This window comes from Myodes glareolus, chromosome 9, assembly GCF_982192425.1.
Source record: "Myodes glareolus chromosome 9, mMyoGla1.1, whole genome shotgun sequence".
NCBI lineage: Eukaryota > Metazoa > Chordata > Mammalia > Rodentia > Cricetidae > Myodes > Myodes glareolus.
This window is the reverse complement of record NC_142034.1, coordinates 18,108,108-18,121,187: the sequence shown is the minus strand read 5'-3', so window position 1 is coordinate 18,121,187 and position 13,080 is coordinate 18,108,108. Positions and strand designations below refer to the sequence as shown.

Genomic DNA, 13,080 nt, shown 5'->3' with positions numbered 1-13,080 from the left:
AGACAAGAGTCTTGTTTTGTAGTCCACGTTGCACTTGAATTCACTATACAGCCCCAGCTGGCCTCAAACTCAGGGTGATCCTTCTGCCTCAATCTTCCAAGTGCTGGTATTTACAAGTATGAGCTACCTACAGAGCTCAAAAAAAAAAAAAAAAAGTATTAAAAAATAAAAGCCGGGCTGGAGAGATGGCTCAGAGGTTAGGAGCACTGACCGCTCTTCCAGAGGTCCTGAGTTCAATTCACAGCAACCACATGGTGGCTCACAACCATCTGTATTTAGATCTGGTTACCTCTTCTGGCCTGCAAGTATACATGCAAGCAGAACACTGTATATGTAATAAATAAATCTAAATAATAATAATAAAAATAAAAATAAAAAATAAAAGCCTCAGGCCAGCAAGTAGCCTAGGAGGTTAAGTCCTGTTTCCAAGCCTTATATGATGGCCTGAATTCAACCTGGGAACCCACATAGTGGAAGAACAGAAACTAACTTATACAAGTTGTCCTGTGATCTCCACACAATTTCCATGGTATGCTTCTGTGATCTCATACATGCACAAAATAAATAAATGTACAAAAAATTTTAACAGAAAAATAAAACCAGGGTGTAGTTCAGCTAGCAGAGTGCTTTTGTGATACGCTTGAAGCACTGGAACCCATCCCCAGTACCACATAAACCATCCTATAGTTCCAAAACTCATAAAGGAGAACAAGAGAATTACACGTGAGTTGATGGCCTGCCTAGGCTCTACGAGAACCATCTCAAAAATCAAGTAAGTAAATAAATACCAAGTGTGGTAGCATATGCCTGTAATCCCAGAATGTGAAAACTAAAGCAGGGCCTTGTAGTCTACATAGCAAGACTCTGTCTCAAAATAAGATAAAGGAAATGAAAACGTAGGCCTGGGTGATTATTATAAATCCAGGAAAAGAAATCAAACTGTGAAAGACCCAGAAAAAGTTAAAGGAATGAAGAGGCTAAGGGAGGTTTTTCTGAATATTAAATTTAAAAACCATGCATCTTCAACTGAGAAAATATGAAAGCCAAGGGATAATGTGATTTATTTTTAAAAGACAGAAAAATCCAGCACTGAAGATATGGCTCAGTGGTTAAGAGACTGGTTGCTCCTAAGAGGACACGGGTTCAATTCTACAAGCACCTACACTGGCATCTCATTTACTGGCTGTAACTCTAGTCCCAGGGGATCAATGCCCTCTTCTGTACTGTATAGGCATAGCACACAGACATACATGCAGGCAAAACATCTCTACATAAAAAATTAAAATTAGGAGGGCAGTGGTGGCTCACACCTTTAATCACAGCACTTGGGACATAAAAGCAGGCGGATCTCTGAGTTTGAGGCCAGTCTGGTCTGTAGAGTTGAGTTCCAGAGCAGTCAGGAAACTCTGAGAAAACCTGTCTTAAAAAACAAAAAACAACGGGAGATGGCTCAGTGGTTAAGAGCACCGTCTCCTTGTCTAAAGGTCCTGAGTTCAATTCCCAGCAACCACGTGGTGGCTTACAACCACCTGTAATAAGATCTGGTGCCTTCTTCTGGAGTGCAGGCATGCATGTAGGCAGAATACTGTATACACCACACAACAAATAAATAAATCTTAAAAAAAAATCAAAACAGAAGGTATATGAAGTTAAAAACATATTTCAAGAACTGCTTACAAATATGGATAAATCCACCCTAGAATCCTACAGGATAGAATCAATTTCAAGAAGTCCTAAGGTTCTTTTTTAGACCAATGTAACAAAACCTCACCCCAACATTCCTTAGTGCCAATCCAGTCAGAGACAGTTGAGAACCTCAATGAAGCTTCTAGTTACTACATGACAAAGGGTTATCAGCAAATTGGTTCTGCTTTTCCAAAAGCAAGTCAAGTTGTTGGCAAAGTTCCTTCCATTCTCTTTATTTTTATACATGTAACAAATACATAGCCTTCTATTTCGTACTTATAATCTTTTATATAGCCTTGCATCCTGACATATGTAAGATTTAAAAAAACAAAAAACAAAAAACAAAAACAAACAAACAAAAAAAAACCTCCAAAAGGCAGACGTGGAGGTCAACACCTAGAATCCCAAGCAGTCTGGGGGACAAAAGCAGAACCATCAAGCCCTGCCTAGTTTAAACAGTGCTGTATGCAGTACAGGCCAGCCTGCAGAGTGAGAAGCTATTTCAAGAAACAAAAACAAAACAATCTTCGGGAGCTGGAGAGCTGATTCAGCAGTTCAGAGCACTTGTTCTCTTGCAGGGGACCCAGCACTTACATGGTAGCCCACAACCAACTATAACTCCAATTTCTGGAGCTCCAACACCCTCTGCTGACCTCTGAGATCAATAAGCACTCAGTATGGTGGTGCATATACATACATGCAGGTAAAATATCCATACTCTTCAAGTAAAATAAACACAACTAAAAACTTTTTTTCTTAATCTTCAAAAAATTTTATTTCAGCCAGGCACGTTGGTTCCTGCCTTCAATCTCAGTACTTAGGCGGTTAGAGACAGACAGATCTCTGTGAGTTCCAGAAGAGGCAGGACTACACATTGAGACTCTTGTCTCAAGTTAATTAATTATTAAGTTCCAGCAGCACATGGTGGAGCAAGTCTTTAATCTCAGGACTTGGAATGCAAAAGCAGACTCTGTGAGTTCAATGCCAGCATGGTCAATACAGAGTCCCAGGTTCACTATCACCACACAGTGAGACCCTGTCCCAAAGAGAAGCTGGAGGGATGGCTCATCAGTTAACAGTGCTTGCTCCTCTTCAAAAAGACCTGAGTTCAGTTCCAAGCACCCATTTCAATTGGCTCACAACCGCCTATACCGCCAACTCCAGAGGATCCAATGCCCTATTCTGGCTTCCTTGGGCACTGCACACACATGACATATAAATAACAATAAATCTTTAAAAGTAAATAGAGGCTGAAGAAATGGTTCAGCGGTTGGAAACATTGGTTGCTCTTCCAGAAGACCTGGGTTTAATTCCTAGTGCTCACATGGCAGCTCACCACTGGTCTGTAATTGCCAACTCCAGAGGAGAGGTTCCAACACCTCCACAGACATACAGGCAAAAATACCAATGCACATAAAATAAAAAGTAAATTTTTTAAAAAGTAAATAAATATCCCTTTACAAGTCAAGCACCAAAGGTCTACCACAGTACAGCGGTTCTGTAGTCTGAATGCTTACTCTTGCCCTTTAATCCCAACACTTGGGAGGCAGAGGCAGGAGAATCTCTATGAGTTCAAAGACAGCATGGTCTACAGAGTGAGTTCCAGAACAGTCAAGGCTACAGAGAGAAACCCTGTCTCGAGAAGCAAAAAAAAAAAAGAAAGAAAAAAGAAAAAAGAAAAGAAAAATAGAAAAAAAATTTAGCCTTAAGCATAATTTATCTTTATATTCCCATTAATCGTGCTGCTCCATTAGATGTAGTCTCAATTTTCTTTAGTATAAATAATGCTACAATTAATATTTTATTTACAAATTTTTATAAATATCCTTTTCCCCTTTGAATAAATTCATAGAGCTGGAACCCCAACTGAAGAGCATTTTTAAGTTTATTGATATGTGCTACCCAGTATCTTGAAGAAAAATTTGGTTCAGTGCACATTCCCACAAGCAGTGTTTAGAGAATTTTTAGCATCTCTGACAGTTTCATTTGACAATTTAATAGGTGAAAATCATTTACTTTGTATACCTTTAATTAGTTATCAGAATAAAAATGTTTTTCATATGCTTCTTGGTGATTTATTTCTTTTTATGAACTTTCATCATTTTTACTTTCTCTTGACAAACTTGAAAATCAGTTGAGATAATCACATAAATTAACTTTGGCTCCCCCTGCTGGTCATATATAACTATGATAAAGAAGCAGATAAACTGGATACAACTATTGTTACACCACATACACACAGTGTTCTTTGTCTCTTAAACTTATACTTAACATGTTCTAGAAAAGGTGAAGGCAAAAATCACTCATTAATGTGTAAGAACAATTGTTAACAGTTCCCTACCAAATATACTGGTACATTTTTAATTTTGCTATACTTCAATTATGTGAAAACATTCTGGTTACTTTTTTGATACTGGAGTGTCATCAAAAGCAAACAGAAGCAAAGGGCTGAAATACAGCTCAATGATAAAGTGTATGCCAGCACAAGTCATAGGTTGAATACTCAGTACTGGGAAGAAAAATAAAAAAAAGAGTGGAGGGGAGCTGATAGTATAGTCTGGTAGTATAGTGTTTCCCTAATACGCATTAGGTCATAGGTTTGGTCCTCCGCATCACAGAATGTAACTGTAACTACTGCCAGCCCTCATCCCAAAGCTGCTTACACTTGTCAGCCTGGACTCTGTACTGGCAAAGAGTTAAGCCAAGACTGGCAAACAGATACAACTGATTCAGCCTTTCCATTTCTATTGTCCTAAAGATGTATATCTCACTGTTCTTGGAAGCCCCAAATGGAAGGATCACCATAAGTATGAACTACATAGAGAATTTCAAGCCAGACTGGGCTACAGAGTAAAACTGTCTCAAAAACAATAAAGAGGTATGTCCCAAGTCTGGCAATGTCCTTAGACAATCTACTCCAAACATATTTACTAAGTGCAAGCAAAGAAAATAAAAAACTCAGGAGGTAGAGGCAGGTGAATCTCTTGAGTTTGAGGTGCAGCCTGGTCTAAAAAGTGAGTTCCAGGACAGCCAGGGCTGTTAACACAGAGAAACCCTGTCTCGGAAAAAAAAAAAAAAAAAAAGGAAAATAAGAAGAGCCAGCCTTCACTCCAGAAGAACTTAGGGACTACACAAAGTGAAAGAGAAGTAAACTAGTGGCCACTCAGCATTAGATGTCCTAGGTGTCGAGACCCAAAACAAGCAATACAAGCACTGCACACTAAGAGACCAGGGGTTCACAAGATACATTCAGTGACATCTTGTGCTATTGTTAATTCTACTGTGATAACTGTTATTAAAGAAGTAGGAGGAGAGCCGGGCGGTGGTGGCACACACCTTTAATTCCAGCACTCAGGAGACAGAGGCAGGCAGATCTCTGTGAGTTTGAAGCCAGCCTGGTCTACAAAGCGAGTTTCAGGACAGTTAGGACTGTTTCACAGAGAAACCCTGTCTCAAAAAAATAAAAAAAAAAATCAACAACAACAGCAAAGAGGCAGAAGAAAGAGAGAGCTAGAGATATGGCTGAGTGATTAAGAGCACTTCTTGTTCTTCCAGAAGATCCATTTAGTTAGTATCCATTGTGGGTGGCTCACAAAGCTCACTCCAGCTCTCCAAACGACTTGAGGCCCTTTTCTAGCCAGACACAGACACACAGAAACATTTAAAAACAAACGGAAGAGAAATAACTCTCCAAAAGGTAGTAAAAGCCAAAACAAAACAAAACAAAACAAAACAAAACAAAAGAGGCCAGAGACCAGGAAGAGAAAACACAAAAGAAACTGCCAACACATCTATACCTCTGAGTGTGAGATGATGTAGCCAGGCCATCAAGAGTACTTGGCTAAAGCAACTGAATTGTACCTCAAAAGCTGAAAGAGCCAAAATAGAAAAAGAATATGATCATTTAATAAGATCTACATTTACCAGGTCACTTCTGATAGAAGCTTAGAAGATAGGAGGCAATCAAAGAATAAATGAGGTGACTGAAATGTTATGCAGGCAAAAAAAAAAGTCTGAACACAGAAAGCAGAAGTGAAAATGAGCAGGGAAACATTTATAAAGAAGGTGGTAGGCCGGAAAGATGGCTCAGCAGGTAAAGGGGCCTGCTGCCAACCTTGACAGCCTGAGTTTAATCATGGTGACCCACACAGTAGGAGTAGAAAGTGGATCTGATCCCTGAAAGTTGTCTTCTGATCTCCCAATGTGCACTGTAGCGGGTGTGCACATACACACATACACAATAAATAGTAACTAACAACTTGAAAATGAATAATTCAAACATAAGCCTGAGTGTAAAAAAATAAAGTGATGATTGAGATGGCACAAGAAAGACTCTGGAGGACAGTGAAACCCACCATCCATAATCAGGATACGAAGATAAAAAGAGGTTGGACTTGCAAAAGTAATGAGAACTTTTAAGAGTCCACTTTGTTCCATCATAATCATATCTAATACACTGATTTTAAAAACTTAAAATATAAAGAGATACCTACAGGAAGATATCAAGGAAGTAATTGTGATTGGAGATAAGAAGACTAGTCAGAGCCAGAAAACACACACCTGCAAATCATCAACATACAGACAGAGTCATTTAGGGTTCACTACAGACTCCCACAGAACTGCCACACAAGATGAAGAAACAGGGTCAAGGAAAGCCAGATGATTCTTAGGAGCAAAATAGTGAAAATAGTCTACAAAAAAAACCTGCAAAAGACTCGTAAGAAGTGGCACTGATGACAGGATCACCCATCACCCACTTTATTTATTGTCCTGTGTAACAGACATTCTTTGTTAGTTTGCTTTTTGATTTTTGAGACAAGGTCTAATATGTAGCCCTGGATGGCCTGAAACTCACTATGCAGACCAGGCTGGCCTTGAATTCACAAAGATCTGCCTGTCTCTGCCTCCCACGAACTGGTATTAAAGGTGTGTGCCACCACGCCTGGCATGAGTAAAGGTTTTTAGGGCTTGACCTTGTAGCCCTCTCCTAAAAAGACATCAATCAACTCAAAATCACTGACCAGGAATGGTGGCATAAACTAGTAATCCCAAAGGGGTTAAGGCAAGAGAATCACCAGTTCAAGGCCTGCCTGATTTTCCTAATGAGTGCCAAGCAGCCAAGATTATGTACCAAGAATCTGTCTTGGGGGAAGGAGAGAACCTCTAGACTAACATGCAGCTCAGCTGGAAAAATGCTGCCTAGCATGTAGGAAGCCCTGCATTTGGGATCACTAATGTTACATTTAAAAAAGAAAGGGGGGGCAACCTAGAGAGATGGCTCAGTGGTTAAGAGCACCCCCTGCTATTCTTACAGAGGACCTGAGTTCTATTTGCAGCACCCATAAGGCAATTAACCATCTGTAGGATTTGATCCCTTCTTCAGAATGCCTTAGACACCAGGCAAATATGTGGTACACATATATAGATGCAGGCAAAACAATCATATACATAAAATTAAAAACAAACAAAAACACCAGGCATGGTATGGCTGTTTATGCCTATAATCCCAGCATTTAGGAGGTGAAGTTCAAGTCATACTCAGCTCCATTATGAGTTCAAGGCCAGTTTGACCTACATGCTATCCTGTTTGGGGGGGGGGGTAATTCTTGGGGACTGGAGAAATAGAGCAGCAGTTAAGATCGAGGACCCACATAAGATACCCAACACCCATCCAGGTTGAATGATGCACACCCATCACCTACAAACTCCAGCTCTAGGAGATCTAACATTCCCTTCTGGCCTTCCTGGGAACCCACACCAAGTAGCACACACAGACACATACATAATTAAAATATAAATTTTTTTTTTTAACTAAGATCCTGACAGGCATGCCGGGCGGTGGTGGCACACACCTTTAATCCCAGCACTTGGGAGGCAGAACCAGGCAGATCTCTGTGAATTCAAGGCTCCAAAGCTACAGAGAAATCCTGTCTCCGAAAAAAAAAAAAAAAAAAAAAAAGATCCTGACAGGACAGGCATGATAGTACAATTCTTTAATCCTAGCACTTGGAAGGCTATGGCAGGTGGATCTCTATGAGTCCCAGGGCAGCCAGAGTTATACAGTAAGAACCTGGCTCAAAAAAGAAAGAAAAAAAAAGGAAAAAGAAAACCAACTAAAAATAAAATAATTAACATCCCAAACAATATATACTAAATTACTGGACCATTTTCAGGTTATCACTTCAGCCACTGTTCAAAACCCAGCCTTCCTCGCATCCAGACACAAGGGGGGACAGAAGGAACCATGTGTTTTACTTATTTTTAAATGTTGTTTTTGAATATTTCACTTTGACTCAAACAACAAAGGCATAAAAAGCCAAATATAGTGGATCATGCCTTTAATCCCAGCACTCAGGCGGCAGAGGCAAGTATATCTCTGTCAGTCAAGGCCAGTCATTCAATTCACAGAAAACATATAAAGGTACAAGGACAGAGCAAACTCAATAAAGTTGTTCTCTGACCTCCGCATACACCCTGTAGCAGCATAACAGACATATAACAAAATTCTTTATGTGTGAAAAGAAATAATATTTTAACCTTATTTTGAACCCCCTCTATGTTCCCCCATTTCCAAAAAGGTCAGAAACAGCAGTAAGTATCTACAGCGCAAGCATTAGGAGGTGGAGATGAGAAGATAACCAAACCTATGTGGTAAGCTCCAGGTTCAGTGAGACCCTGTCTTAAAAAAATATGGTGGACAGTGATCGAGGATGACACTCAACATTGACCTCTGGCCTCCATATGTATATATATGTATACCTACCTATATATAAACATGCACCACATACATACACACACACACACACACACACACACACACACACACACACACAAAAGAAGCTAGGTGGTGATACACACCTTTAATCCCAGCACTTGGGAGGCAGAGGCAGATGGATCTCTGTGAGTTACAGGACAGCCTGGTCTACAGTGTGAGTTCCAGGATGGCCAGAGATACACAGAGAAACCCTGCTTCAAAAAACAAAGAGCTGAAGAGATGGTTCAGTGGTTAAGAACACTGGCTGCTCTTCCAAAGGACCCACATGACTGTAACTCCAGTTCCAGTAGATCTGACACCCTCACACAGACATACTTGCAGGCAAAATACCAATATACATAAAATACTAATAAATAAATAAAAATGTAACTCCTATCTGAAAATACAGGAAAAAAGCACAATTTCTGTCAAATTAAATATATTTTGAAATGTTCTTAAGTATAAAAATTGGAAGGAAAAAAATCTTTATGGCGTATGCCTGTAATCTCAGCACTGGAGAGGCTGAGTCATTTGAGTTCTAGGTCAATCTAGGCTATAACTATATAGCAAAGTTCTTTTTTTTTTTTTTTTTGGTTTTTTCGAGACAAGGTTTCTCTGTAGCTTTGGTGCCTGTCCTGGAACTAGCTCTTGTAGACCAGGCTGGCCTTGAACTCAGAGATTCGCCTGCTTCCTGCTTCACCTGTCTCTGCTTCCCAAGTGCTTGGATTAAAGGTGTGTATCACCACCTAGCTTCTTTTGTGTTTCGCCTGCCTCTGCCTCCCGAGAGTGTTGAGATTAAAGGCATGCGCCACCACCGCCTGGACATATAGCAAGGTTCTATCTCAAAACAACAAAGTTTAGACTTAGCACATTTTACGCTGATCAAACAATTGGTAGGGAACATAAAAAAACCAAGACTGCTATGTAACTACATTTTTCCAAGTAATTAATAAATAATAATTCATACACACTATAGGACACTGACTTTTGGTCTGTATTTTTGTCAGGCCAAAGGACTCTGATCTAACAGTAGAGGTTATAGTATACCCCAGATTTACCAATAAATTAGAGGTAAAACATTAAACACTACACACATCTTTAAAAAGTAGGCCTCAGTATATTTACCTTAATGCCAAAAAAACGGCAACATGAAATCTAATATACTAATCATAGAGGTCAGCAAGTCCTAGCACAAAACAACTGTTAAGAAGCCTAAACACGGGGGCTGGAGAGATGGCTCAGCAGTTAAGAGCACTTCCAAAGGACCTGGGTTCAATTCCCAGTGCCCACATGGCAGTTCACCACTGTCTATAACTCCGGCCCCAGGAGTTCTGAGACTTCACACAGATATACATGCAAGCAAAATAACAATGCACATAAATAAAAATAAATATATTTTTTAAAAAAAAAAGTGGAAACACAATTATACAAGGTCTTCCAGTTCCTAGGCACTCGAATTATAGACTGCTTCCCCATTCAACCCCTCGAACTGTACCATGAGGAAAAGGCTGGAAAGAATGTGTCGCCTTGGACCCTTATACATTCTCCAACAATATTCAACTCATTATCCAACGATAGCAGCCAGAACATACATGAGGATAAGATTAGTTTACATTACCTAAAGATTTCCCCAAAGTCCAAATATTTAGGTTGCACAGACTGCATTATTCTGATTTCCCCCAGTTCACTATTCTGGCATTACACTGAGCAGATCACCACAAAACAATCTTAACTATATCGTTATCTTACTCTCAAGGAAGGCCAGGCTGACAGAGGACTTCTAACACTAATTATCAATTCTTGGTCCTTCCTCTCACTTCCTCACTCTCCTGCCTTAAGCTTTGCCCTCTGTTTAGTCCAAACCAAGAGTTCTTTTGCCATCTCTAAACAGATGATGCCATCTCTAATCAGAAAGAGCCATAAGAGACAAAGAACAATCATGGAAAGCTTTTCTTATCAAATGATCACCGTCCATATTGCCCAAATAAGAAAGGTCTGCCCTGTGAAAGAAAGGACACAATGGCTACCTGTTGAAAAACATTAGTGTAAGGGTTCACGCACTGGCCTAAGGAGCAGCACGGCATTCAAAGAGTTGTACACATAAACCTTAATATACTATATGAAACTTCAGAGTAAACAAATGGTTAATGACACATCTTTTGTAACACATGAATCAGCTACTGATTTGCAAAAGTAGGACACACCCAAGTTCATATGACTCCAAAGTACCTATTTGAAAATGGACCTCGAAGTCTGAATTGCCAACCCATCTACCAGGTTTAGAACAGAATTTTACAAATATGTAAGCTGTAATAATTTAAAGTTTAAAAAATGGACTCATCATTACAATAAAAGTTAATTTGAGAACTTCATTAAAATTTTAACATCAATAACCAAGAACAGCAATAATACAAATTCTAAGATGCTAATTGTTCTGAGGATGAGTATACTGCAAGGTAATTGAACAATAGCAAATTCAAGAACACTCTAGATAGATCTGGGCAGAGGCAGATAGACACCTATAATCCTATCTTTTGGAATGTTGAGGTAGGATGTTCATGAAGTTAAGGCCAAGTTCAGCAACCTAAAAAGTTCCAGACCAGCCCAGGTTACATTGTGACCCTGTCTCAAAACACAAATAAATGAACACATATTCTTGCTTCGAAAATACACATATGAAGTAATTAGGAAAAGCCAATCCATCTTACCTTAAGAGGCATCCAGATAGCATTCATAGTGTCAGGAATAGTTTAGACGAGACTCAGAAAGAAGCAGGAAGAGACTAAGGAATTCCCTCAGTTACCACGGATAAGGAAGTGGGAAGATCTGAAAAGGAGGAATTTTCATTTAAATGGAAGAATCTAGAATATGTAAATAGCTTATTCTATCTGGGAAGGATATTAAGTGCCAACAGCCTTCCCATCCTAAAAAGTGTACAAGTGCTAGGTGTGGTGCACACCTTTAATTCCAACACAGAGGAGGCTGAGGCAGGCTGTTGTCTAGGAGTTCAACAACGGCCTGGTAGGAGACACAGCGAGTTGGGGGGGTGGGGGAGAGCTGTCAGGTAAGGTTACTTACTGAGATGGTATCAAACAAACAAAAAGGTAAGATATACAATTCACTTTAGGAAGTGCATATGTGTATCTCTAGTTGTGTGTAGAAATATTTTACATCAAAGGACATAAATTTTAAATAATCAGAAACTACTTATCAAAGATTCAAAAAACCAAAATCCCAGCAGAAAAGTTATTCTCCCAGAGAATTTAACAAGCACTTCTGAAAATGATTTATTAACTAACCACCTGAAAAAGCCTACAGTTACTTTCATTTAATAAACCTAAAACCTTTCTGACAATTCCTATGTCCTAACTTTTCTTAAAATTGTTTCAGATTCTAAATAATAATAGTAATAATAATTATTATTATTATTCACTGAAGTACTATAAGCAAAAAAAAGTGGGGGGAGGGGAAGGAAAGACCCCTTCTTGCCCGGAGATCTTTAAAAGCAGACCAGAGGAACTGATTTTGAAGATGGAGGGTGTTAGGTTTGCAGGGACTCAGAAGGATGGACTAAATGACCCTTGTAGGAGCCTTAAGTCCTAAGCCTGAATGAAAATTCCAGCTTAACCAGTTACTGCTTCACTTAAAATGGAGGCTTGCCCGAGTAGGAACACAAAATAACACATTCACCTCTTTAAAAATAATTTTTTAAAATCAGAGTCAAAGTCCCCCGTTTTTTAAATAAATAAATAAAGCTCTGGAGTGGGTTTGCTGCCTCTCCGCGTTTTGTCACTTCGGTTAGGGAGACTTGGCATCACTTTGCTAACCGCTCATCGGATTTGGGGGGTGGGGACCAGAGGAGTTTGACTCTTGACCCGACTCTCAGGCAAGCCTGAGCGCCCCCCGCCCCCACCCCGTGACGCGACGCGACGCGACCCCCGGGCGGCGAGTCCGCGCCCCTCCCCCGCCTCGGACCCTTGTCCCGGAGCTTCCCCCACCCCCCGCGGCCCGCGACTCCTCCGGCCCGGTCCCCATTGTTAGGAGGGGGCGGCCGTGGCCGGGGCTCGCGGCTCGGAGCCCGTGGCCGTTGCCCGACTTGCCTCAGGAGGGGGCGGCCCAAGGGATGCCGCTTCCCGTCCTGCCCGCCGCGGTCCGTCCCACCTCGCTCGGCCTGGCGCCCCTGGGGCTCCGCTCGGCGACCCCCCCCACAGGCCCGCTGACCGCCAGCCTCCTGGTCCGCCGCGGCCCACAGCCCGAGGCCCAGGCTTTGCGGGTGGGCGCCGGCCGGGGGTCTCCGCGCCCCACACATGCGTCCCCGCGTCCTCAGCCCGGCCGCCTTCAGGGCCCTCGGCGGCGCCCGCTCCCGCGACCCCTCAGCCTCCCTCCGCCCCGCGGCGGCGTCCCCCGCGGCGTCCCCGGGACGGGACACCCCACTCTGCGCCACCATCACCCCGACCCGCCGAGCTCCCACCCCCCGGGGCAGTAGTGCCAACGGCAGCTCCCCCGGCCCCGGACCTACCTGCACGGCTCAACCAAGCCTCGAGTGGGGGGGGGGGCAAGCTTCCGCCCTCCTCTGTCTCTCATTGGCCCGTCTAGGGCAATTCGCGTGCGCCATTGGCTAAAAGTGGACGTCCGTCAGA

General features: G+C 41.6%; 1 protein-coding gene across 4 annotated transcripts in view; it reads right to left on the bottom strand.

The window, feature by feature from the left end:
* The window catches only part of Kansl1 (KAT8 regulatory NSL complex subunit 1), a 131,087-nt gene extending 118,067 nt beyond the window's left edge, over positions 1-13,020 (bottom strand). For all 4 annotated transcript variants that reach the window (XM_087909884.1, XM_048445916.3, XM_085695894.2 and 1 more), the window contains exons 1-2: positions 12,960-13,020; positions 11,149-11,266 (exon numbers count right to left, since the gene is read on the bottom strand). The gene's annotated coding sequence lies outside the window, so the exon portion shown is untranslated. The remainder of the gene's footprint in view (positions 1-11,148; positions 11,267-12,959) is intronic.
* Positions 13,021-13,080: the final 60 nt, after the last annotated feature.